The sequence below is a fragment of the Limulus polyphemus genome, unplaced genomic scaffold (assembly GCF_000517525.1).
Source record: "Limulus polyphemus unplaced genomic scaffold, Limulus_polyphemus-2.1.2 Scaffold795, whole genome shotgun sequence".
Taxonomy (NCBI): Eukaryota; Metazoa; Arthropoda; class Merostomata; order Xiphosura; family Limulidae; genus Limulus; species Limulus polyphemus.
This window is the reverse complement of record NW_013666405.1, coordinates 206,455-215,672: the sequence shown is the minus strand read 5'-3', so window position 1 is coordinate 215,672 and position 9,218 is coordinate 206,455. Positions and strand designations below refer to the sequence as shown.

Below are 9,218 nucleotides of genomic sequence, written 5' to 3'. Positions count from 1 at the left end.
AAAAATGTTCATTCTGTATTATGAAAACCTGTCATCCATAATTGTCTGTACTATGGAAACATGTTCAATATATAATAAGGAAACCTTGTCTGTCATCAACCATTTTCTGTATTCTGGAAACATGTTTATCCTGCAGTAAGGAAACCTTGTCATATAGTATTTTCTGTACTCTGGGAACATCTTCATCCTGTGCTATGGAAACCTTGACAACTACATTTTTCTGCAAGCGGGTTTCATGTTCATCCTCTAATATGGAAACCTTGTCATCCACATTTATTGGTACTCTTGAATCACGTTCATCCTGCACTCTGGAAACCTTGTGATGTACATTTTATTGTACTCTGAAATTATGTTCATCCTACACAATGAAAACCTGTCATCTATCATTTTCTGTACTCGGGAAACATGTTCATCCTGCACAACTGAAACCTGTCATCTATCATTTGCTGCTGTGGAAACATGTCCATCCTACACTATGGAACCTTTGGCATCAACATTTTTCTGTATGCAAGAAACATGTTCATCCTGCACTATGCAAACCTTGTCACCTACACTTTTGTGTACTGGAAATATGTTCATACTGCCCTTAGAAAACCTTGTCACATACACTTTTCTGTATTCTAGAAACATGTTCTTCCTGCACGATGGAACTTGCCTCCTATCATGTGCTGTACTCTGGAAACATGTTCATCCTGTGTTATGGACATCTTGTCATCTACCATTTTCTGTACACTGAAAATATCTTCATCCTGCACAATGAAAACCTGTGACCTATCATTTGCTATACTCTGGAAACATGTTCATCCTGCACTATGGAAACCTTGCCATCTACATTTTTCTGCATTCTGGAAACAAGTTCGTTATCTAATATGGAAACCTTGTCATCCACATTTTTCGGTACTATGGAAACATCTTCATCTTACACTATGGAAACCTTGTCATCTACCATGTTCTGTACTCTGAGAACAGGAACATTTTGCACTATGAAACCTCGCCATTTTCATTTTCTACACTAAGGAAGCATGTTCATCCTACACTAAGGAAACCTTGTCATTCGCATATTTCTGCAATCTTGAAACATGTTCTTTCTGCACTATGCAAACTATGTCACCTACACTTTTCTCTACTCTAGAAACATGTTTATTCTAGAATATGGAAACAATGTCATCTAAAATTTCCTGTACTCTGAGAACATGTTCATCAGGCACAACAGAAACCTATCACCTATCATTTGCTATAATCTGGCAACATGTTCATCCTGTATTATGGAAACCTATGGTCTACATTTTTCTCTACTGTGGAAACATGTTCATCTTGCACTATGGTAACCTTTTCATCTATACTTTTCTGTACTCTAGAAACATGTTGATCCTGTACTTTGGAAGTCTGTCATTTATATTATTCTGTACTCTGGAAACATGTTCATCCTGCACTATAGAAACTTTGTTGTCTACATTTTTCTGTACTCTGTCCTTCTGTCCCACTTGAAAAATGTAGGTGGTTCACTTTATCTAATTTCTGCTGACAAAGATCTAGCATCATCCAAACTGCTACACTTGACAAATCTAACTACAAATCTAACCTGGTGTATACTGTGGTTCAAGATGTACTTACCGACATTATAGCAGTTACAGTGAACAAATTTCCACGAAACCTCAGCTAGTTATATCTAAAAAGGAAGATTAGCGATATAAAAAGAACTACATTTTCTGGTATTCTGCCTTATTCATAAATTGCATAAATATTTTCTTTAAAACATCCAGACTATTTACTTATAGTAAATATGTAACTTCTAACTGAAATGATGCAACATTCAATTCTATCAGTCAAAAACATAGCCTACACTAATCCAGACATAGATAGAATAACAATAGATATGGTTAAGCCTCTCCCCGAGATTATCATGACAATTAATATGAGATATTCTTCATTACTTCACCAAGTGGGTCAAAGCTTATCTATTACTTATGTACATTTTAGCATACTATCATTGATAAGTTCAATGGACAATACAATTTGGAGCACCATGCAAACTTCAATAATCATTTGTTTGCAGAGCTGTGCAGAGTGCTAGATGCGCTAAATATAATCCTCAGTCTGATCTCTTGGCTGAATAGATTATGCAGATAGTAAAGTGTGCAAACTTAACGAATTTTGACCAAACAGATTATGATTAATCACAACAGAGCAACAGCAGAGTCATTGTTTTCAAAACGAACTGATGTGAAACAAAGCTCCCCTTACTGGAATGTATGGTCAATCCACAGTGCAGACGTACCACGTTCACATTAACATGTGGAATGGTTAAAGTATTTTTTATTGTTGCATATGAATTTAAACACCAACAATGGTCATGTGCAATAAAAACAAATAAACTTTATGATATTTTTTTTTTCATTTCTCATAGTCCTTGCGGACCGTTGAGCCGATGGCAGAGCAAGATCTGCCATCGTTTCTAAAGCTGTTTCTTACGTCAAGGATGCAACCCACTTGACAGCCTTCCCTCTTACCGTGAAAGGGCGAGCATGTTTGGTGTGACAGGGATTCGAACTCGCGACCCTCAGATTGCGAGTCGAGCACCCTAACCACCTGGCCGGCTCAAAAAGAGAAAACATTAGATAAATTCACAGAAAACTGTTGAATCATATGGTACATCAACAAATATTCTTTTATTTATTTAGCTCTCTTTTTGCTATAAAGTGACCAGCTAATGTAGAACCTGAGTAGGAGTGACAGAAGTGTAAGGAGAATGATTAGCCAATGAGGTGATAGAATCATGCGTTTGTATATAATTAATTATAAAACAATTTTGAAACATTTTAAAAACTGTAGTTTGTAGAGGTTTTGACATAAAATTATTTTAGTGCATGAAATAAAAATATTTCAAATGGTTTTAAGTCCTGATACCTAACATTTTTCATTTAGGGTGATATATATATTATATTTCTGAAACACTCCTCTGTTGAATGAAACAATTTATCACTGGTACCTCCACTGTTGAACTTCTCATGCAATGGTTGGCTCAATATTCAGAGTTCAAGAAGATTGGCGAGTTAGGAGATACTGAGAAAAAGTGTCATATGATTTTAACCTAGATGTTGTTGTGATCTACATGAATATGTAATGCTGTATATAGCTTCATAGCAAAATACACATAGATTTTGTCACAAATATACATACGTTTTATTTTGGACGTCAGTGTGAGTATTTTCTGGAATTTCACAACGAATCAAAAGAGGGAGCTATATTTGTCAGAACGGTTCAACTGTTCAAGGTACTGGCTACAGCATCAACAATAACTTCCTATTTGATAGGTTGGGTTGAAGCTGTTTAGTGGCTAAGATGGCCTTAAAACCATAAGTGGATATTTGTCTAAGAGAATACTGTTTGTGCACATTTACCCGTGACATTTTGATGTATTTACATACAAGACAATACCTTTAGGTCTAAAGAAACCACCCAGGTGTACAGTAAGGGTTGTGCTCTTACAGCATGAAAAGCAAATTGGACTGTAATGAATAATAACAGAAAAGTTCTTGTTAATTTCGATTTTGTTACAGATAATTATTCTCGTGATGTCGAAAACAGCAAAGCTTCTGGCCATACACGTGCTACTATAGTGAAAGGCAGAATATAGGTACAGGAAACTGATAATGACGTGAAACGTCTCTGGTACTTAACTTACATTGTTCTATCTGTATATTGATGTATACTGTAGTTAATAGCACAAGATATGATTCAGGTTGGTGAATTGCGATGGAGGGAATCATTACCACTGAATTTCGCTTGTGATTGTGTTTTGTTCAGCACTGATACTGCTGACTTTTCCACATCATAAATGGCGGCACAGTATGGTTACAAGTGTTATTAATCTGCCAAATAGGGGAACATTGTTTCCTACTGGTTATATTTATGTGTCAGTTGAAGTTTATCAAAAGATATACATACAAGTATAATAAAAAATATATATTGATCCCTACTTGTATTTATAAAAGGCAATTTTTTTTATTATACTTGTTTGTTTCCGGTTTATTTAAATTTTTGTGCACTAGCAACACCAAGAGTGGAGCACGCGTGTACCTGATTCAATTTTATTACTTATCAGTCTTTACCAACTTACCCACAAAACTAATTATATGCCCAAAGTAGTACATCGTCCGTTTTATATATATATATATACATACAAGTATCCTTTTCGGTACAAGAAAAGAATCATTGTGATCCCAGATAGAAAAGTTCTCTGAAAGAATTAGAGCGATACGGTTCATAATTTTTCTATACGTTTGTCTGGAAAAGTCACTTACTTAGAGAGGGCCAGCATGACCAGGTGGTTAGGGCGTTTGACTCATAACCTGAGGATCGTGGGTTCGAATCCCTACCCCACCAAACATGTTCGCCCTTTCAGCCGTGGGGGTGTTATAATGTGAAGATCAATCTCACTATTCATTGGTAAAAGAGTAGCCCAACAGTTGGCGGTGGGTGGTGACAACTAGTTGCCTTCCCTCTAGTCTTTCACTGCTAAATTAGGGACGGCTAGCACAGATAGCCCTCGTGTAGCTTTCCGCGAAATTCAAAACAACCCCTATACTTAGATAAAAATTCGTTGAAATAATGAAATTTTGATTCACCTCATAAATACGTATATAGTGATTTAGGTAGCTTTATAAGTACAATAAGCTTTAGTTTTGCTCAGACGATACTGTGAAATAGTCATTGTTAATATTCAGACATCTTAAAGGTGTTTTTAAGTGGGCGATTTTTATGGCTGCCATTTTGATTCATCACAATTGCTACTATTAAGTACTACCCGACTTAATGATGAACACTTGCATCAATATGTAATGCTGTATACAGGTTCATAGCAAAATACACAAATATATGTACGTTTTATTATGGACATCAGTGTGAGTATTTCAAGGGTAGAATTTTCCACCAATAAAGAACGCGCACTGGAATAATGATATATATGTGTTTGGTATACCGCAGTTGTTAGCCTGGACCACATTAATGAATACTATCTGGAAAAGGCATCATGAATAAACTGATTTTGTGTTGAATATTAATTTTAAAATGATAAATACTATTAGCCATAGTTATATAATAATAATAATCGTAGCTTAAGATTTTAAAATAATTATCACAATTCTATTACTATAATCACGAAGAAAATTTTTAAAAAGCAAGTCCTCGCTCTCAAAATAGGAATATTTAGATAGGGCCGAGTTTAATCATTTATGAAATACGCAATTAGTCAACAAGGAACTACACTATCTATCTATCTAAAGTCGAAATGTGCGTGTGTTTACACATTATCTTCTCCGAGCCTATGGGCCAACCTCAACCAAAATTTGTATGTAAACACTATGAACTATGTGGAATATCCTAAGGGTGTCAAAATTTAATTTAACCCTATTTATATTTCGTAAAGCTTGTTGGTTAATTGCTCCCAACCTATTGAATCAATATCAAACAATCTTGGCAGACAATCTTAAATATTTTAAAGAGATTCAAGGTCAAAGCATGAAAGTTGTTGGATTGTTTCTCAAACAACCATGTTTTTCCCATGGTCATTGAGATGTAGGGTGTTCAAAGGTGAGATCACCTCAAAACCTTTATTTGTTGGTAGGTTGAAAGCAAACTGCAAATGTTATTTATGAAGAAGCTTTGTTAGAATTTTAAAATTTTGATATAAAGTTTATGTTCAAGTTAATGCTTTGAAGTATATGATTGCTGTTAAATTTACATTGTTTTAATTAAGTTTAAAAATTCCTCATCAGTTGACGACTATTTCAGCTTGCCTTATAATAAAATGGTTTTGGAACCTCTCTATGCCTGGTTATACCCTACTTGACAAATGTAAATATTAACAATAGCTCTACAATGCAATTTCCATTGAAAAACACCCTGTTGTATGGCTGTCATGTCCAAAGCACACCACATCTCTTCAAATACTTTACATAACTCATCTAGTATATAAAAACAATAGTTTTCTAGAGCCCATTTCAGCTGTCAGATAACTGAAGAATCTACAGGCATTGCTTCTAATGACTTGACTGGTATGTATTCATATGGAAGAGCAAGAATACCCATTTCAATTGCCACTTGCTTCAGGTACATGATGGTTGAATGGATGTGACTGGAAACCTCATCTTGATTATATTGTGTACCATTGCCTCGAACACAAGAACAGCTTTTGTCACTGAAGTTTGTGTTTTTGGATTCTCATCTGTCAAAAGACACTGCACTTTACATATAAAGCTGGAATACAATTTGTTGCAGGTTTCCTTCTAGATAGTTCTGGTGTTTGAAGTTGATCTATCTTCCCTTTGTTTTCCAATGGCATTGAGTAAGGAACATTTCTGTATTAGATGATGATTTCATGGTAAAAATATTTTGTGTCAGAAAGAGCTTTTACATACCCTTCCCAAAAGTGATTAATTTTCTGTTGCACCACATTGCCTACATAATGCCAAACAATGTCAAAATGTAGTAGTGATACATGCAATTTCACTACGACTTTCTGAATTGTATATTCAAAATTGTTTTAGTATAATGTACTTAACTCTGTTTACCACCCCAAGCCCTCCAATTTTCTAGAAGGTTTGGAGTCTTAGCTCCAAGCATTATGGACATTCTGCTACCATAGAACACATTTATATTAGTCAAGATGAAGCCATCCATATTTTACAAGAAACAACATTTTTAATAACTACATGTGAAAATTTCCAAAAATTATTTTATTTTCCCCATACATCTAAGAACTGTACTTCATATAATACACTTTTATACCATGGCACATAACTTTTAACCACAGCAACCAGAAACGTACTTTTTTACATACACGAGAAATGTTTCAAGGAAATGAGGTCTTGCTAAAAAGTCAAGTAATTTTAATCAGAAGCACACTATAACAAATGTGAGGTCTTCTGGTGTAAATATCTAAAGATTAAATATATTTTTAATGGGTTATGGCACTGGTTTCAGTTGTTCACACATTAGTTTTATCTTCACAGATTGCAAATTCTCTATGTTACTTAACCTTGGAAGAACTATAACACAACAGCAACATGTTATTACTTTGTTACTATATGCACATTTATTACAAAATTACTTCAACTACAGTTACTAACAGCAAAATTTGATAATAAATGTAGGAAAATTCAAATATAATATAATAGCAGTGCATCAACTACATGCAGATACAAAACAAGTTTATTTGCATGTAAATGTCCTATCTCATGCTGAATATAGAATTTAATAGCGTACCTGTCTACACAGCTTACTGTTACTGTGCAACACAAACTTAGTAACAAAGAACTTTTAATATGACACAAATGAGTAAAACATCCAATATGTATAATATTCTCCTGAAAGTATAAAGTTGAAGACTACAATGTATTGCTCAGTGTTAAGCTAAATACGAACACATAATTTTATTCTTGAACTTCTCTTCTATTGAATTCAGCTGCTAGTTTTATTGTGAGTTTTAGCAGAAAGCAGGAAATTTCTATTCATATACTGGTTTGAAAAATTAAATCTTAGAATTTTTCTAACTCATCAATCCATTCAAGGAACTGGTCTAGGTACTACAGATAAGCTTAATGCATTTGTATTACATGCTGTTAAGACATATTGTATACTAAAATTGTTCACTGTACAAAAGTGAAAAATGCTGTAACGAAACTTACAAGTAATTACCAGTTTGATACCAACCAAAGTTTTCTAAGCTAAACTAAAAATTCATGGTTCTTTCTATACTGGCTACATGAAATTTTCAGATATAATTTATCCCAAAGAAACTGGCATCAAGGATGTGATTTTTCTGGTTTTTGCTGAAATGATGTTTTCCCTCCCCCAAATCATGACCCTTATGAATCATAAATCCAGTGTAAAACCTATTTAATATGGGGGTTAGGACTGACAGCTGTGAATATTCCTGCTTACTGGTTCAGTTCACCAAACACCTGACAACTGAAATTCTTATGGTTTTCATGGCTGCATCTGCTGCCAGATTATCTCTTCAATTATGCTGGTTCTGAATGCACACTGCTGACTGTGCAACTAAGCTCTAAGAAACAAAAGGTTAGTTATGATTTGTTGTCTTATTACTAATTAATGATGAAGCACCTGTATATTTTGATTTATGAATTGATATGTTATTTAATTTCTTATAACATTAATTTACTTAAATTCAGTCAATTAATTTGTTGACTTCAAGACACTCTACCACTACCAAAATAATCATTGTCAAATAAAAAAAAACACTTGTGTATTTGAATTAAGAAAATACAACCAATATAAATGAAACAACCATTTAAAAACTGATGTCATGTACAAATCAAACTATAGACCGGGGGTTGCCAAAGTGACAACCATCTGTCATTGTCAGTCTGTAAGATAAGGGTTTTATGTTACAGTACTAATATAAATTTTTTCATTTACTCACATGCAATAAGTTGATAGACATTAAATCTTAATTTAATATTTATATGCATTTGCATGTCTATAACTATGGTTTAAATAAAAATGGTTGTTTTTTTTAAGAATCCACACCACTCACTATGCATACAACATTGGGGTCAAAGGTGAGACCCACCAATGATCCTTCTGCAAAGGATATTGACTTAGCCATAATAAAACAAATTTCAATGGATCTGGTTACAAAAAAGCTGCATTGTAAAAGGGGAGAATCTGTCTTTTCATTTCTATGTAAAGATTTTCCAGCCAGGTAATGTTCTTTGTAATGTGTGTGTGATTACACAACAATCTGTACAACTAGTGGGAAGAAGGCACAACACAATAATGTAAAACTCGCCAAGCATGTGAAGCCTAGAAATGCAGCCAGAAAACATGCAAATCACCATGAACTCTGAACTTTGATAACTGTTCAAAAAGACTGGCAAATATACCTTATTTATCTTCTTGTCTACTTATCATGTGCTTATGATGCAAAAAACCTTATAAATTTTTCTTTAAATGTAGTCACTATACAATGGTATATGTATTATTATTTAATGATAAATGTATAATGTGTAAAATTGTTTTTAATTTCAATTGGCATATGCAGGTAAGGAATGTAAGAAAAATGGAGGTGAAGTATTAAACAAGTTTGTAGCTTTGGTGTTGGCACACATCTCTGGGTCTTAATACCAGGATGTATTTAATGTCTAGACATAGTCTATATTAATCTCGTACTGTCTTACACTACTCTGAAATAC

The 9,218-nt window shown here is 33.9% G+C and overlaps 1 protein-coding gene across 1 annotated transcript in view; it reads right to left on the bottom strand.

The window, feature by feature from the left end:
• Positions 1–6,716: 6,716 nt before the first annotated feature.
• Positions 6,717–9,218, bottom strand: part of LOC106460559 — a 41,679-nt gene continuing 39,177 nt past the window's right edge. The window contains exon 3 of the mRNA XM_022387309.1: positions 6,717–8,068. The gene's annotated coding sequence lies outside the window, so the exon portion shown is untranslated. The remainder of the gene's footprint in view (positions 8,069–9,218) is intronic.